The following is an 18562-nucleotide window of genomic DNA, read 5'->3' as shown; positions in this document are numbered from 1 at the left end:
CCTTGGCCGTACACTAGGTATGTGCTTCTCCACCTGCCCTGGAATCAGCAGCCCGTCTTCTCCCGGCCCCTTGCCCGTCTCCTCTCCCTACACTTCCCTCCTTGCCCACCACTAAGCTGTCCTCTGGGAGGCTCTGAATGGGACTCCAAAGCAGCTTCTCCTGCTTGGCGCCCTCGGAGAGATGATTTACTTCCCAAGCCTGGGTTTCTGCCTCTGTGAAAGCGAGTCACACTTTGGACTAAGGTTACACAAAGTGATGGATGTGGAGAGCTCTCAGCCCCAGGGCTGGCCCCTGGCCCCCAGAGGTCCCTTTGCTTCCTGACCCCACAGTTACGGCAGCCATATCTAGTGAACCCACATTAGGGGCCAGGCACCATGCCAAGCCAGGCGTGGACAGAGATGTCCCCAGAGGTACCACAAAGTACATACCGGCCTTTGTTTAATCCTTAGATAACTTGGAAGGGGCTGGATGACCATCCTACTTCTACGAATAGGGAACCTGCGGCTTAGGGAAACCACACTGTGAAGAGCCGAACCAGGATGTCACCTTGTGTCTAAGTCCAAAGATGCCGTGTTCAACCCCCGTCCTCAGTCCTGGCTTCTGCGGAGCTTTAAACACTGATACCAGGACCCCTCCCCTCCCCAGACCAAGTGAATGGGGGTGGGCATGTCACCTTTAAAAGTTACCTGAGGAATCTAATCTGATGCTCAGTGAGTGATGAAACCACTCTCTTAATTCTGCTTCACTGCCTATTTATCTTCCATCGCCCACACGCACAAACCAGGGCTTCTCAACTAACAGGAATTTCAAATACTGGCCACTCACTAGCTAGTATTTACCATTTATGAACGATCTGCTATGGGATGGGCACTTTGTGTTTTCTTTGACTCTCATGGCAACCATTTAGGAGTAAAACGTCAATTTTCCTGCTTCACAGAACTTATATAAATAACTTAGTGCATGGTACCAGTAAGCCCTCAGGAAATAGTAGTATTGATATCATCATCATCATCATCATCATCATCATCATCATCCATCATCTCTTGAATCTTCACAGCAGCCTCCAGACCTGTCAACTCTGTCCCCTAAACATCCCCAAATTTGTCTACTTCTCACCACCCCTGAACCTGAATGCCCATCATGTCTCACCTGAAGAGCTGCTAACAACTCCCTGAATCCAACCTCATCCCCCTCCAATCCATTTTCTACGAAACAGCCAGGGTGATCTTTTAACAATACAAATATTTAACCTTTCCTGGCTGTAAAATGGTGAAAACTGTCAGGCCACTGGGGAAGGTTTGGTAGGTTGAGCCCTTCTTAAAAGTGCACTGTGGAGGGACAGATGGATGTTAAACCTCCCTGTGCTGCCTGCGGGCCTGGACTGCAGACTGCAAACTGCACTGGCCCCGAGGACAGGGTACCTTTTTGTCATTCATGGGCAGAGAGAGAGAGAGGCTTGTGCTTTTCTAATTCACACAAAGGTTTTGTAGTAACAGCAAGCAACTGCCCTGAAATTGAACCTATCTCACTCAGTTATTATGCTAGATAAATGTGAAAATTTAAATAAGATGGAGGCTCCCTAGGGGAGTTGAAATTTGAACCCAGGCTGTCAGTCTCTAAAGCACCTATCCTAACCCCTGTTTGCCCTGGAATGCAGAGAAGTGATGCTCTCAGGGGATCCCACAGATAGGAAATTCTTTGGGCAAGCCAACTGGGAGAAGCTGCACAGAGGTGGAAGTCTCTCCCTTCAGGGCCAAAAGTTGGCCCACAAAAGCCAACCGCTTGTTGCCCTTGCCCATCTAGTTAAGGTCTCAGTTCCTTCGACCTTCAAAAAACGTTGTAGAACTTTTCATGAGAAAAAGTGATTTTTTAGGAGAAAGGGATTTAAGTGACAAGGGAAATACTTGGCACCTGACTTCTGTTTCAAGCGGATTCATTCCAAGCTATCTACTTGATAGGTGAGGTAGAGATAAAGAAAATGAGATTTTAATGCAATAATCTATCACTATTCTTCCTTATCAGGTCATGGCTTTTGCTTGCCCTGGATTGAATACTTGGTACAGCATTTTAGAACCAGAAGATCCCTTAGAAATAATCTACTCCAATGGTTGTCATCCAAGAGCTCCTTTAAGGGTGAGGGTCTTCACATGACTTTTCACTATTTCTGAGCTTATATGTGTGTTAAGTTGGCATGTACTGAGTACACATCTTATTTCTTTGCCTTTGACTAGAACTTTAGTAACTTAATATGTTAAAACGTTGAACACCTCATGCTAAGTTCTGATTACCAGTTATATGTCTTAAATTGATAAAAACGAAAATGAAATCACTGACCCCAAATAACACTTGGAGTCCACAGCAAAGTTCTGAATCCCAGAGCAGGGTGTAGTTCTACCATACCATCCTATCGTTTTCTTGACACTTAGGTCGATGATGAATTTTGTTTGGTAATTGGTTTTAGATAACCCAGGTTGAATTTTAATACAATCAATTCTTTTTTCAAAATTTCCCTTTAAGGAAAACTTAAGCTACTGTAAATTTAAAACCAGATCACTTCCCATTAATAGAAACAAATACTATGGAAACAAAGCATTGCGATTAAATTCCAGCTAACTACAGCTGCCTACCGGGGCTCTTAAGCTGAGGCCTATTCACTTTTTGTTAAGGAAAGAGGGTAGAGGACATCAGGCAGTGTTGGAGAGGTGCTAAAGGAAAACTGGCTCCAAACTGTGGTTTTCTCTAGACTTACTCAGAATATAGAAAGGCAGTAAAAAAGGGAATGTTTTTCTCACAAAAACTATCTCACATTCCTGCTGCCTTCAACCCACGGGAGAAATACCACATGACAGTGGTTGTAAAAGAAATCAGAAATGGAGCCTCTGCCCCATGCACTATCTTTTCCTTTCCAGTTGCGCCAAGGACTCTCTTCGTTTTCCTCTCGAATGGGCCGTCTCTACTTCTCCTTCTCCTCCAGGGCTCATTGATCTAATCCCCTTTGCTCCTTACTTCCAAGGCCCTGCCTTTGCTCTTCTAAGTCTCAAGTCATGGGACTTCCTAGCTGGATGATGAGGGCACTTATGTCTTGGAGACAGAAAGAGAGTGGTGGAGGCAGACAGGTGGTGGTGGTGGATAGAGCCCGCTGTTCTTAACCAGGTCTGATACTCTCTGCTCAGTAATTCAGATTTTTTAGTTCTTTTTCCCTTTTCCATCATGCCATGGGAATACAACTGAACTTAAATGCTAACTCTGACACCGAGAAAGCCTTTCAGCCCCTTTCTCCCTTCACCTACTTCCCTGTCTCCCTGCAACTCCATGACAAGCACGCGGCTCGCATCTTATCCTTATATCCTTTACTCTGTCCTGCCTTCCTGAGGCATTCGTAAATTGCAATACTATTTTGTCATTCAATTATGTCCGATAGATTATTTAATTGCCCAACATTTCTATCCTGTTCGCCACCCTACCTTGGTGACTTCTGGAAATTTAACCATCCAAAGCCAAACAGTGTGGTTAGAGATACCGGCTTTCTTATTATTTGAATCATCTCAATTAGTTCCTCCTGCTCTGTGTCCCGTGTGTCTGTTTATGCTGCTGAGCCCTGATTATCTAAAACTCCTTTATCCAGAAACTCTCTTATCTGAAATGAGGTTGTGTTACTGGATGTGTTTTGTTTACCTTGAAAACTGTCTGGCTCACCTGAACCCCTGCTTGTCCAGTTTAATTCAATGCTTGCTTAGATTCTTCAGATCATCAGGGCCTTGGGGATCCCTACTCCATTTTCTTATTGTCTAACCTCTGCTGCAGAACAACTCCAATTTCAGTCTTACTTTCTATGGTGGAAACACATGCCACATTATCTGAATCCCACAGTTGTTTTACTATTTTGTTCCTGCCTACTTTTTAAAACCCACATTAAAAAAAATAAGAATTGGACTTTTTAAACCTCCTTTGGTATTCTGAGGTAGCATAGTCAAAGGGAAAGGATTCTGTCTTGCATTTAGGGACCTGTGTTCTTGGCTTGGTTCTCGAGGTGACTGTGTAACTTAAAACAAGTGCCTTAAACTTCATGTATTTCCATTTCTCCGTCATTTGGAGATAATAGTATCCATGCTTCCTTTTTATGTGACGTTCTGTAGATAATAGGATAGCTGTAGGAAAGCTTAGAGGGGAATATCCTTTTTCTATTTAATCTAGAGAGAGAGAGTCATTCCCAATTAATTAATAATTAATTTAGAGAGCGACTCCTTAATTATTATATTTTTATAATATTTTACATTTGGCAAAGAAAAAGATTGAAAGGTGTTAATGGAAGGCTGGCATCAGACTGAGGCTTTCTCTGAACAATACAGAAATGGTAATTCTCAGCAAATGAGCACCTCACTCTGCTTAAACACTTCCCATACTAGAAAGATCACTGTGTCTTTTAAAGGTTTTCATTACTGAACTCTTAGTTAGATATTTCTTTCTTGCATGAGGCAAAAAAAAATATCCCTTTAGGAATTTTCACCTGATTATCCTATTGTAATTCAATTCACCAACCATTTACCAGGCACCTACTATATGCAAAGTCCTGTGTCAGTCATCTAAGGTTACTAAGATTAATTCAGCTTGATTTCTGGACTCAAGATCTTTGCAAATGTACAAATGAAAGGTCAAATGTAGTTTTGGATATTTTAAAGACAAAGATATTTCACAACTGGCTAAGTTAGAGTATTGACCCTACTGCCTGGAACAACCAAAATAATGAACAAAATGTGCCTAACAACAGTTTTTAAGACACTGATTTCCAAGAGATAGAAACAAACAAAAAAGTATGGCTTACTATACAGAAAGCCATACAAAAGCTTAATGTCTCAAGAGAGTTTTCAGGCCCCCATGCAAGGAAGAAGAATCCAGGCATAGGAGTCCAATGGACTCCATGAGAGAAGATGGAGCTCATTCCTGGGGACCAAGACAACTGAAGTTTGCAGGACAGACTACTGGAGACAAGAGAGCTACACAAAGTCAGAGGGGCAGATATTTATAGAGGTTCCCCTTAAATAGTCAGCAGAGAACTGATCAAAGAGTGCATGTGAGGAAGCTACCCAATGAGGAATGTACCACCCCAAAAAAGGAGAGGGAACAGGACCATGAATAGTTGCATGTTTCCACCAGTCACACTGAAAAGCCTCATAATTCATGGGGCATTGAATAGAATACTCAGAAGGCTCTTTTCTCAGTAATGAAAAATAATTCACCCTAGACTAAACACAGTTCTGGTTCCACCTAACAAATCTTCAAAACAAGACCTAAAAGGAGCAGATCGTTTACAAGCAATTTAACTGCATCCCAGAACAAAGCCCAAGAGTATTTATAGGAATACAAAAAGAGCCAGTACCCAACAAAGTAAAATTTACAAAGTATGGCATCTGGTAAAAAATTACCAGTTGTGCAAGGGAGCAGGAAAATATGCCCTATACTGAGGGAAAATAACAGCCAATCAAAACCAACCCAGTACTGACACATATGATAGAATTAACAGAGCAGGACATTCAAACAACTATTAAACCTGTATTGCAGGCGGTCAACTAGTGAATTACAAACATGGAAGATATTTAAAAGACACCAAATGAACTTCCAATGATGAAAAATACAATTTCCGATATAAAAATCAGATCAAATGAATTTAATGACAGATTGGATATTGCAGGAAAAAAACTTCAAGGAATTTAAAGAAACAACAGTAGACACCATGCCCACTTAAACATAGAAAAAAAAAATAATGAAAAAAAATGAAGACTCACTGAAGTTGTTCTTTGGAACAACTCTAAGGAGTCCAATATTCATATAATTGGTATTTACAAGGAGAGCAGATGGGGGTATGGAAAAACAATTGAAGCCCAAGCATGGGAAACATAAAGAAAACTAAACCAGGGAATATCATAAACAGATTGTTCAAAACAATGATAAAAAGAAAATCTAAAAAGCTGTCATAGCAAAAGGATACATTATGTACAAAGGAACAACAGCAAAAAAGAATAGTAACAGTTTCTCATCAGAAACAATGCAAGTGAGATGATAATGAACAGTATCTTTAAAGATGAAAAATTGTCAACCTGGAATTCTATACCCAATGAAAACACCTTTCAGAATTGAATACAAAATAAAGGTTTTTTAGACATAAAACGAGAAAAAGAATTTTTTTCACCAGTAGATCAATGCTACCAAAAAAAAAAAAAAAAGTTAAAGGAAGTCATATAGGCAGAAAGAAAAATGATACCAGGTGGAAATCTGGATTGACACAAAGGAATGAAGAGAACTGCTACATAAATATATGTATATATATATATATATATATATATATATATATATATATATATATATTTAATAGTTAAATCTCTCTAAAAGATAATTGACTATTTAAACAAATGTAAAATAAGGTTTTAATACATAAAGAAGAAATATTTGACAAAATAGCACAAAGTCTTGGAGGAGAGAGATAGATCTTATAAGGTTCTTAAGCTACGTGAGAATTATAGTATGACAAAACAGTTTCAGCTAAGAAGACAATAAAGGAGATCAAATGGAATTATTAACAAATACTCAATTTAAAAGAAGGCAGAAATAAAGAAAATAAGAAACAAATAATAGATGAGGGGAAAAATGGACCTTGTCATCCACTCTGGTCTCAAGGTAAAAACTAGATCCCCCTTTCTACAGAAAAACAGCCTCCCCTTGTGCAGAAACAAACCAAGGCCTCATCTGAGGCAGGTGCTTCACAAGACCATGCTTGTCCTCCTCAAGATCTGACCTTGCCCTCCTCTCATTACCAGTAACTGGAGTCAGGTCTCAGCACAGCCTGATCTAGGAAATACAATGCCTGCTTCTTGTATGCAAAAAGACTTGTAAGACCTGGCAAATAGGCACTGGTAGAAACCAGCAAAATACACATGAAAGTTCATCTTGAGAGGCATTGGATAAGGGAGGCCTAAATATAAAGATGGACGGGAAGAATTCACTGATTCTTCCTTGACTCAGGAATTAACATTCTGGCAAAAACACCATGATCCAGTTATAATACACTACTGGCATGCCTGGAGCTTGGCTATTGCAATGGATTACTGTAAATAAGGTAAAGTTGCTAGAATGACCTTGGCAGACTATAGAGGAAGGGTCAAAGGGGGAATGGGAATGTTAAAATGGATTTACTAGGGAGATCAGAGAACTCTTCATCTTTCTATATTCCCCAGAAAGTCCCAGAGGACATTGCTTTGACTAAAGCAATAAGAAATGCACTGATGAAGAAAGTACTGATATCTTTTGAGAAACTCCAATGTTGGTCTGTCCCCTGTAAACTGAGATTGATAGGAGATGCTTCCATGAGTCTGGGCTCCTTAGTATCAATCAGAATGATAGGATTCTGGAATGTCAGAAGCCAGGTAGCAATTCTTAAGTGACAGTAAAACCTGTATGTGATTACTATAGGGGCAACCAGGCTGGAAGATGCTTAGGCCCTCAAGCATCTGTTGCAGTGGCTAAAAGGCCAGTGTCCCCAGTGAAGAGACAGATGAACAGCCAAGTAAGGTGATGATTGACTTGTAAAAATAGAGAAAAAAAAAACTGAGAGCGGAAAGACACATCAATATAGATCCAGTAGGTCCAGGAGGTTATTTTCCCATTCCCCAAGTGCATAATTTGGATGGATAAACAGAGTAGCCGGCAGAATCCTACCACTGGTTCCTTGACCTACAAAGTAAGAGCCATTAGAATTGGAAGCTCCAAGTGGCAGCCTATCCATCCCTAGTCCCTCAGCCAGGAGAGTAAACCCAAGTCAACACTGCATTCTGCAGGGGAATTGGTGCTGCCATCAAGGACAAAGTATATGAAGATAATATTCTCCATCATATTCCTATATAATTCACCTGTATGGACCTTTAAAAAATAAAATGACAGATCACAGTGGATGACAGTGGACTACCATAAACTTAACCAAGAGGTAAACCCCAATCTTAGTTGCTGAGCTAAATATTTTTACTAACACATCAGCACAGCCTCTGGCACTCTGTAGGTTGCTGTTGATCTGGTGACTGTATTATTTTCAACTCCTCATCAGTAAACAGGATCAAAAGCATGTCTCATTTAATTGTCAAAGATATCAGTACACATTCATAGTCTTGCTTAAGGCTATTGGAAGTCTCTTGTGCAAAGTCACAGAATAGTGTGCAGGCATCATCATTTCCTTGATATTCCATAGGCACGCTGGAATGCTATATTGATCGCATCATGCAAATTTAACCTGGTAAACAGAAGGAGCATACTGTGTGTCAGAGAAATGAAACCCCACAAAGACTCCGCAACCTGCCTCATCAGTGACAGTTTGAGGAGTCCAGTGATCTAAGGTGTGCTGGGACATCATCTTTGAGGTGAAGGACAAGATGTTAGATCTTGTACCTTATTCCAGTTTTCTATTTCTGTATAATGAACCACCTCAAAACTCAGTGATGTAAAATAACCACCATGCTGTTATGCTCACAGATTCTGTGCCTCAGGAATTTGGATAGGACACGCCAGGAATGTCTTGTCTCTACTTCTTGATTTTGCAGCTTTTCTAAATTGGGGTTCCATGATAGACTGCATCCCTAATTCGTTAAGGCATCCATTTCTATGCAATGAACTAATTTCTCTCAGTGTATCTAGAATGGTATTAGTTATGTACCATACTTGGGAGAATTGAAAAAATAGTCACTCAAACCATTTTCTGTCTTCAGTGGCTCAGATGAGGAACCTCAGTTGAGAAAGGTTAGCTGGAACCTTAAGTGGGGAACTCAAATAGCTAAGGGTAACTCAGGCTAGAGTAAAATCTTATGGAGTCATCTTCACCTAGTTTTCTAGAGCTTGAGCTGGGTGACTGGAAGGCTAGAGTCCATGAGGACTATCAATTTGAACATCAACACATGGCCTCACCATGTGGCTTGGACTTCTTCACAGTATGGCAGCTCAAGGGTGGTTAGAAGAGCAAGTGTCCCAATGAACAAGAGAGAAGCTACAGGGCCTTTTATGGCCCAGCCTCAGAATTCACATTGTGTATCTTCCACCATCCTCTATTAGTTGAAACAGTAAAAATTCCAGCCAGATCAAGAAGAGGGGATATAGACCCCATCTCTTGATTGTAGGAGTGTCAACGAAGTTGGAGATGTTTTAAAACCACTAAAATTCTTTAGAAATTGGAGGCAGCATATACTACTCTTGGGAACACCGTTCTAATCCATTTATTGGGCGACTTGGAAGGCTGCCAGTTTTGAGAGGCAGAGCAAAATCTGCCGCAGATCCTGCTGTGGTACAAGTGGCTCTGTCACTCAGGCCGTATGACCAGTAGATATAACGGTGCTGTTTATTGTGAATAAAGATACTGTGTGTGGGAAGTCTCTGTAAAGCCCCATAAAGAGAGCTACAGAGCGGATCCTAGAGTTCTAGAGCTAGACCTTCCTCCTGTAGCAGAAAACTATAAACCATTTGAAAGAGAGCTCCAGAGCCCTGACGGAGACGAGTCTTCTGATCATGGGACATCAAGTGACCACACAGCCAGAACTGCCCATTAGGAGGTAGGTATGATCAGATGGTTGAAGTTGGACAGTCACAGCTATAATGTGTCCTACAATGAAAATGTTTCATTTGGGATTGGTCCAGAAGGGATCCAGAGTAAGTTCCAGCTGCCTCAGATTCCTGTGTTATCTACCTCTCTTGCTCAGTGCACACCTAAAGCCTTAGAGTTCCTTATAACCAGCTCATTGGAGAAAGACTTGGACCTAGTTGATAAATGGATTACCTTGTAAAGTTGGTGTTAGCAAAAACTGGACCATCACCAGACTACAGCCTGATTCAGGGTACCCTCAAGGGTAGTGAAGGTCACTCCTCCTAGTGAGAAGAGCTGTGGACAATGCCCTTGTTCGTTAAGCCTGTAGGGAGAAAAAAGCAATTGGAGTTAAGGGTACATGTGGACCCATAAGCAATGACAAATGGGTTGCTGGTTGGGTCAGAAGCCTCAAAGGAGCAAACATGAAATTTGGAGACCAAGAGATAAGAAAGCGTGGAGAAAATATGTAGATGGACCTGTGGTACTGGGCATATAGCACACAGCTCTGTGTCTCACACCCAGGCCCACGGGAGTACCTCCCTGAGATGCAGCACCGAACATCTAGGTGGGCAGGATGTCCTGAGGATGCCAGCCAGCCCCTCTCCCTAGCCCTTCCTGGACTTGCGGGGACAGAGGGAACATGGAGCAGGGATAGAGGGTCTGCATGGCCTCCATAGCATGAGTGCCATCTCACCAAGACCAGTCTAGCAACTTCTGTACTATATAGTCTGCCTGTCACCAGAGACTGGCACAGAACCCTCCATATGGCATGTGTCCCTGAAGGAGACAAGCAGGTCATTGGTGGTAGCTTTTCCCATCAGACACCCTCTGTCCAGGAGGGAGCAGTGACTCAGCCTTACCAGATGCGATATGGGTTTGCTTTCCTTGACCCAGTGCCTCTGCCAGCAGCACCACTGACTTAACCATTCCTACATATGTCTGAAGAGTTAACACACCAGGGTCAACCCTTGACCAGTTGGTGCCAACAGCCAAGAATGATCCTCTCCTCCATTCCTTGAGGACAGTCTTCAAAGGTCCAAGCAGGATGGAGCCCTATTTGACCTCCATGCCTATCAGCTCAATAAAGCACTTGGGATTGGCTTTCTCTTCTCCTTTGTTTGACATCTTAGTCTGCCATTCCTGGTGTTTGTGTTTCCTAAAATAAACCACCTGCCTTCCCTTCCTTTCTCAGGCTCTACTTTCTGCAAGAACCCAGGCTAAGACACTATCCAAGACCTATTCACAAAACATGCTCTTTCTGTAAAGTGAGAGGTGATTGTGTTGTAATTCAAGCAATCTCCACTCACATTGGCACCAAGGTATTTTTTGTTTGCTTGCTTGCTGGCTGGCTTTTAGATAAGAAAGGAATTTGGAAAACACAAAATATCAGGTTCCCACTTAGGTATTGTCAATTCTATTCGTGGACATGACGTGCATCACACCGGTCTTCTGGCTGGCTGTGCAGATGGTACCTGCAGGGGGCTTGGCTGAGGAATGGGTGGGGCTTCATTCACCAAGCAGAGAACCTGGCGCAGGTCACACCTACCCAGAGGAAGAGATGCCTGTTCCTAATTCCCAAGAGGGACTGTTGGCTCACAAAGCCATGTGCCTAAAAAGTACTTCCACCCAAGGAGGGCACATTTTCTAATCACCAGAAAATCATCTTATGGGCCAGCAAAGTTTCAGCTTCCACCCACATTCCCACCTCTGGTATTTAGTTCTTGATGCTCCCACATTTGGTTCAAAGCTAAGAGCATTTTCTTGATTCATTAAAAACTCATAACACAGCTCAGCACATTTAAAGTTCTCAGGTCCAGAACTAGTGAGAAAGAGATATTTGTGCAGTTGGAAGGAACTTTAGCAATTATCTAAGGCTAGGCCAATCTCTCCATTTGACGGATGAGGAAACTGAGTCCAGAACCACTTTTGTATCACTTCCTACTCTCCCCAGGCCAGATGCCAGGCTCCAGCCAGGGCTGCTTACTCAGCAGCTTCTGTGACCAGCTCAGTTTCAAGTAAAGAACTGCTATAACTGACTAAACGACCCGTTTCCTGAAAGCAACTTTATGCAGATGAGTAAAGTGAGAAAATAAGGCACAAACTGACATTGTGCAAACTTAAACACTTTTCACTTATGTATAATATTTTTGGAGGGGTTTCTAGCTTTGACTTTGATTACTAGGCACCTGTAAAAGTGAGGACACGTTGTTGTATTCATATTATTTTAATATACATTAAACACTAGGCCAAAAAAGAAAAAGAGATGTGTTGAATGGCCATTTTCATTGTTGTGTTTTCAACAAACCTACATTGGGGCCTTTTGACTCACTGGTGGCATAATTTGAGTGTGTTTTGTTGTAGGTGATAATTGATATTTCACTGTAAAATGGAAGATGAGACTGACGAAAATCTAGTTATAAAGTGGCTAAGAGGAAGTCAAGACAGAGAGGCAGGTAAGCTAGTTTGCAAGAAATGAAATAAAGAGCCTGAGGGATCTTGCTGTGGCCCAGGCTTAAAGAATCCATGAATTCCAGTCTGAGCTCTGTTGGTTACCTTGACATTTTGGGCTGGCTTTTCTTTATTACCTTGCTCAGGTGACTACCCCTGACCCTTCTCAGGTTAGTACTCAAGTTGGTGGATATACTGATGATGGCACTGTCTTGGCAACCTCCATACAGGGAGGGAGCCTTGCCCCACCCTGTTCTTCAGCCCCGAGTGGGCAGCGGAGCTGGATGGAGCACACATTTGCCATGACTCTCCACGGTGCACATTTTGGAAACTGAGGACCCACGTGGCTGACCTGGGCCCCTAAATTCCCACAACTCTGCTCTCTACTCTGTCAGATCTCAAGGCACATGAGACTGAGAAGCTACTCACCTGTTCCTTTCTGCTGGTGTCGCCACACCTGGAGAAAGTGAGATTTGAAGGATGGATAGGATTTCTGCAGCTCATCACCTGCATAGTGGTGAGCGTGTTCCAAAATATGAGGGACTTGTTTTACGTGTCAGGCTGGCAGGCAGAGTGGATCAACTTCAAACCTGAGGAGGTGATTTCCACCCTGTCTGCTTCAAAGTAGCAGGTAGGAAAGAGTGGGGCCTTTTGCTCAATATTAGAACCCCACTTTCTGGTTAGAGTTCCCAACTCTATTCTTATCAGCTCTGTGATTTGAGGCCACTACCTTAACATCTCTGTGCCTCAGTTTCCTTACGTGGGAACTGGGCCAATAACAACAAACACTTACTGACTGCTTGCTATGTGCCAAGCCCAGGTCAGAACCCTGTACTCATATATATTCATTTATTCCTCATAATGATCCCGTGAGGTAGACATTACTATTGTCCCCATTTTACAGATGAGAAAAGTGAGTCACACAGCTGGGAAATGGCCGAGGTGACATTGAAATCCCTGTGGTCTGGCTCCATTATCTATGCTCTTATCTGCTCAGTAGAGTGGTAAGCAATATTACCTCCTTCACAGGGCTGTTGAGATACTTAAATGAGTTAATCATGTCAAGTGCTTAGAGCACTCAGTGCTGGCCACCTGGTAAGTGCTCAATAAATGTGGGCTGCCACTATTACTCTTGTTCCGCTCTCATTTGGGGCTTGTGATGAGGACACTGAAATGGACGAGGGCATGGAAGTAGAGATGGGACAACAGGAGACAGCTAGGGAGCTATGGGATGACTTGGGGCTTCCGTCCTCCGGCCGTCCCCTTTCCCCCCAGGCAGCAGCGATGATATTTATTAGTATCCAAGTATGTACAAGTTTACCTCTATCTAACTTTCCACAAAGAATTTCTGTGCTCACCTTGGGCCAGGTGATCTGTCATCCCATCCTCATGCTTTTGAAGCTCTGAGCACAGACATTACAATCAAATCACTCACATCACATTGCCCCAACAAGCTCTTTCTTTCTGTTTCAGTGTCCTAACTAAGAGACACCCCTTCCTCTCCAGGCAACTGACACCGAGAGTTCTGCTCCCTGAGATTACTAAACATCCCCCATCATCAGAACTATTTCCTGCCCTTCTCTGCTCCATGCTCTGCACCAGGGGGCTAACCTCTATGGACTGTTTACCTCAACTCCCTTGCCAATGGGCATCCGGTTGGGCTTGGTCAACAGGAGGCATCAGCAGGAGATAAGGCAGGAGGGAAGGGGTCGGAGTGTTTCTTCCCAGCTTCACCGGTGCCTGACAAGGGCTGTGACCCTTCGCCACTGCAGCTTCCACTGGCCTGGAGCCTCCTCCATGGCACCCGTCCCTGAGCTCCTGTAACTACCTCCTCCTCTTGTCCCTTTGCCCTAAGGATGTTCATAGCTTCCCACTGTTCCTGGTGTCTGGGTGCATTGCCACCCTTGTTTGTTCCCCTTACCCGTTTCACACCACTGTAAACTGTGCCTTCATTCACACTTTGCATTTCCACCATCTGGTAGAACTCAGGTCCCTGCCAGGACCCTGGTTGATACCCCCACACGCGTGGGGATCACTTTACCCATGGGACCCAGAGGTAGAACTGTCCCTGTTCTGTTCATTATTATTCTAAAAGTTAATCTGGTTGACAGTGTTGAGTAGCACATGCTAATGTTGGTTAACATTAAAATTGGAAGTGATAGACGAGCATGAGAAAGAAAACAAAGACCACACATATTCTCAGAGCACAAAGGTAAGTGCTCTGGTACCATGCGATTCTTCCTTATCACAAAGGGATCGTCTTGCATTGTTTACTGGCTTAAATATATTATGAATAATTTTCTTCATCAATAACATACTTCAACACTCATGAATTTACCTCTAAGACCTCGAAGTCAAAATTCCCAGTGTCTGTGTAGTATTACACCTAGGCTGGTACTATAGTTTAATAGTCCTTTATTAATGAATGTTCTGGTTGATTCCAAGTTTTCCTTATTATAAACACTGCTGCAATAAACATTCTTGTGCAATAGAAAATACTTGAAAATACAACACAATAAACTCAGTCTTCCTAAAGCAAAAGACACATATGCTGCAGCAGCAGGGTCACCTCATCTCAAGAGAGAGTAATATCTGCTTTATCTGCCTCCCACTGATGTTGTGAGGTACAACTGAGAAAATGTGTACGTAAGTTCTTGACAAACTTTACAGTGTGTGGCGTGGTTGTTATAATACGATCTTATTCTTTCACAACAACCCTGCAAAGCAAGCATGGTGGATACGTCCTCAAGGCACATGGTACTGACAACTTGCGAGACATAAAGAACTGAAGGCTTACTTTTAGGCTTTTATATATTTATTTCTCTTTAGCACAACAAAGAATGGTGTGTAAGAAAAGCAGCCTTCCTGTATAAGAGTAAACTACCAGCTGGCAGTACATTCGATCTGTTTTGGGGCATGTTAACTCATTGTGTCCCTTCCAGAGGACCATTTCAAACAATGGAAGGAATTTGAGTCCTCTGAAAGGTCCCTGGGGCCCTGAAGTCCCTCACTGACAATACTGGTTATCCCAACTCCTATAGCTGATTAGTCATAATGACTACTTTCCAGTCCTTTCCTGATAGTCTCTTCTAAAAAGCACTTTAGATAACTCTGCTTGATTAAAACAATTGAGAAGTAGTTTAGTTTTTTTTTTTTTTTTCTTTAATGGGAACTTTTATATCAAGTGTAGAAGCTACATATGACATCTCACATAGAAAGCACCCCATCACTCAGAAGAAGGCACTCCATTTTGGATGAACTCTTGATTTACCTCCTATGAATCTAAGTTCCTGGACGTTCTCTACTCTTGCTAAGGCAATACTATTAAACTGTCAGAACACAGTTTCCGGGGGCAAGAGTCTTACATAGTTTTTAATTCTTAATAAAAGGCACCAGTCAAGTTTTTAAATTCTGTCGTGAATCATGCTACATGCCCTTTGTTAACTAGTATGAGAAGAAAACATTTCTATGCATTAAAATGTTTACGTTCTACCAAGATGAATGATATTCTATGTGATTGCTTGTTTTCCATTGCAGTTCGGTTTTTCCACAAAAAATACAACAAAGGAGACATAACCCTACTTTGTAATGTCACTGAAGTTTTTACTTTAAATGCTGATGAATTAAGAAAAGGCACAAAGCCTTCTCTCTGATATTTTTCTCAGTGACTTGATCATTTTTCTCTCTTCTGGGAAGAATAGAAAGAGGGAACAGGGCGTGGTTTTCATGTGCCGGATGTAACTCGTCTCAACAGCACAAGAGGCCCAGGGCTTGTTTTCAGTATGAGTCAAGGAAGCACCTGCCACCTAGTCGGACCACCTGATCCAGGGGTCTTGGCAAGGAAAGGTGTGCATACCTCACACAGAGATACTGCAATTGCTTTTGTTTCCTTCCTGCCTAATTTTATCTTTGTAGATATTCCACTGTTTCTGTGGGCTTTTTTTCATTTCCATCACTACAACTGCCCCATTTTTATTTTATTTTTTTTTACAGTTGTGTACTCAACCAAAGAAAATGAGTAAGAAAAACAATTATGATAGTGAAAAAAAAAAAAGATTCAAAACTGCCATATGTGAGACCCATGGGAGTCCCTGATTAATTTTCATTTTCATCGTTTAGTTCTGAGCTTGGCCTGATTCAGTGAATGTGTGAATACGTATGGTCATGGACGTGATTTCCTTGCAGCTTTAGAAAAAGTGAACAAGCCCAAGTCTCTTTCTTACCATGATAGGTTCCTGAAAGGCAAGAACTGTGACTCCATGTGCAGATGGTCCCCATACCACAGCAGCAGACTTTGTCACATGACAATTCCAAAGTGGGAATTTTGATAGATTTTATAAAGCGGCCCGCTAACACTGAAAGCTCATATTATAGACGACATTGTCCATTCCTTTGTTTGTGTCTCCCTTGTCTTTTCTTGGATCCATATTCTCCTACCCATTTGGGATGCTCGAAATACTGATTCTGAAAAAAAGTAATCAATCAGCAAATAGTTAGCAAGGGTTAGGACTCTCGAGGAGTCTAGTTGAAAAACAGAAAAAAGTACCAGCATGATAATTGTACCAAGAGTACTCATGGAAATGTAAACGTGTGGAGATCACAGTATATTGGGAATGACTAGGGAAGGAGCAGAGCCGTGGACAGCGAGGAAGGATGGGTGGGACTGAGTGAGGCGGGCAGACTGAAGAAAGATGTGGCATCTGTGAAGGACAAGTTAACAGAAGTGAGAAGGTTAGTTTGAACATGTATGTTAAGGAAATGGTGAGTGTGACCAGAAAGAGTTTTCACGAAGGGACAATGGCACCTAAGGGCAGCATGTCATTAGGAACCAGTAAGTGCATTTAAAGCCTACGAGATTGGCTCTTGATCCTACAGGCAAGAGAAAGTCACCGAACATTTTTAGGCAGGAGAGAGGCATGGGGAAAGTTATCTTTAAAAATGATTAATGTGACAGTAATGACCAAAATGGGTGTCAGGAGGCTCCTGCCCAGTCCGGCGGGGAGGCCATTGAGGCCTAGGAGAAGATGGTGGCCATGACAACGGAGAGAGTAAGAGTGAATCCTCAGCGGGGCAAAGAAGACTGGCCTGAACTCTGGGAGCTGCCCAGAGTCCGCTCAGGAAACACCTTGTGGCTAAAGCCTTTTTTCTGTCTCTACAAATCACTCCCATTCTATTCCTTTGCTTTGCCCTTGAGAGTCTGATCAATTATGCTGTGCTAAGATGTTACAGACAGATTATGGCTTAAAATAGGAGCCAGATAACACAAAATTACACAGTGATGAGAAATATTAAGTAGCAGGCACACTATTAAAAACAACTTCTCACAGAATTCCTTCAAAATTCGAGTAAAACACAGTTTTCAATACAAAGAAAAACAAAAGAAACTTGGTAGGGTTGGGGGGAGTTACACAAGAAGCCATGGACTTCAAACTTTTCTTCAAGTTGTGGCATTGGGGTGGTGGTTGACCGCTATGACACCAAGAGAAAGCAAGTTAGCCTGGATTAGAGACCATTTTTCTGCTTTCCAAATTACTTTGATTGCTCAGGGTCATTGCCCTGCACACATCTGGACTCCGGGAATGAGTCATGTAAAGAGGCACCCCCAAACAGAAGTTTCTGTTCTCTTCCGTGGCTCTAATGAGTGCTCTCTACTTGGACCGCCTGTTAAACAAATCAAGGGAGAAAACAGGAGTATCCAAAGCAGCCATGCACATTTCCACAGGCTGAAAGAAATAGGTCTGAATGAAACTGGGCCAGGCCGAAGAGACTTCAGGCATCTGCCAAAGATAAGAACCTCGCTTCTAAGAATGTTCTCCAGCCTTCCACAGCGCCTTCCATGACAGGCATCGGTGGTGTGACAGTTAGGTGTGGTGGGTGGGCATTTCTGTGGGCTGGCAGCCTATTTTAGCTTCCAATTGTGGGAGTGAGCTTTAACTCTGTGCTCAAGTTAGGGGAATCCAGCAACTCCTGTGGTTATTTCAATCAGTTGCCACTTATTGAGTAGCAGCAGCACAGTTAAGTAATAATATGGTAACCTTGCCAAGACATAAATGAAATGCTGAGTGTTGCCCAGTTGGATCTGAAATCGCTTCGGTGATCTAAGTGGAAAGCCAAACCAGCCAAAGGGCTGCTGGCACCTCTAGGGGTGGGGGAGGAACTGGGGACATGGAATAGAATCCCCAGAGCAGCTCCTCTGATGCGTGGGGCAATTTTAAGGGAACAGGAAGCAATTGGCCTGGCAATCCAGATTTCCCAAAATAAATGCCAAGAGTCTCAGTGGTCTGGAAGCCTTGGTTTGATCTCCTTTTCAGAGAGGACACACTGGCTCTGCCAGAGCAGCCTATTGCCAGAGCCAGAGCATCCAGCAAGACCTTGGCCCCTGGTGCTTGAGCTCACACCACAGTAATGAATGTAATAACGATGGAGATAAGCAGCTTCTTATGGTCACTCTGCCCAAAGCATTGCTCTGACTGGCTCAACTTTGAGTGGAGGATTTTCTG

At 42.7% G+C, this 18562-nt stretch overlaps 1 long non-coding RNA gene across 1 annotated transcript in view; it reads right to left on the bottom strand.

Moving 5' to 3' along the window:
* The window catches only part of LOC109453685 (uncharacterized), an 85570-nt gene that overhangs the window by 27601 nt on the left and 39407 nt on the right, over positions 1–18562 (bottom strand). The gene's annotated exons all lie outside the window — the stretch shown is intronic.

This window comes from Rhinolophus sinicus, chromosome 3 (genome assembly GCF_057876585.1).
Source record: "Rhinolophus sinicus isolate RSI-liver-muscle chromosome 3, RSI-T2T, whole genome shotgun sequence".
Taxonomy (NCBI): domain Eukaryota; kingdom Metazoa; phylum Chordata; class Mammalia; order Chiroptera; family Rhinolophidae; genus Rhinolophus; species Rhinolophus sinicus.
This window is presented reverse-complemented; position numbering and strand designations above follow the sequence as displayed.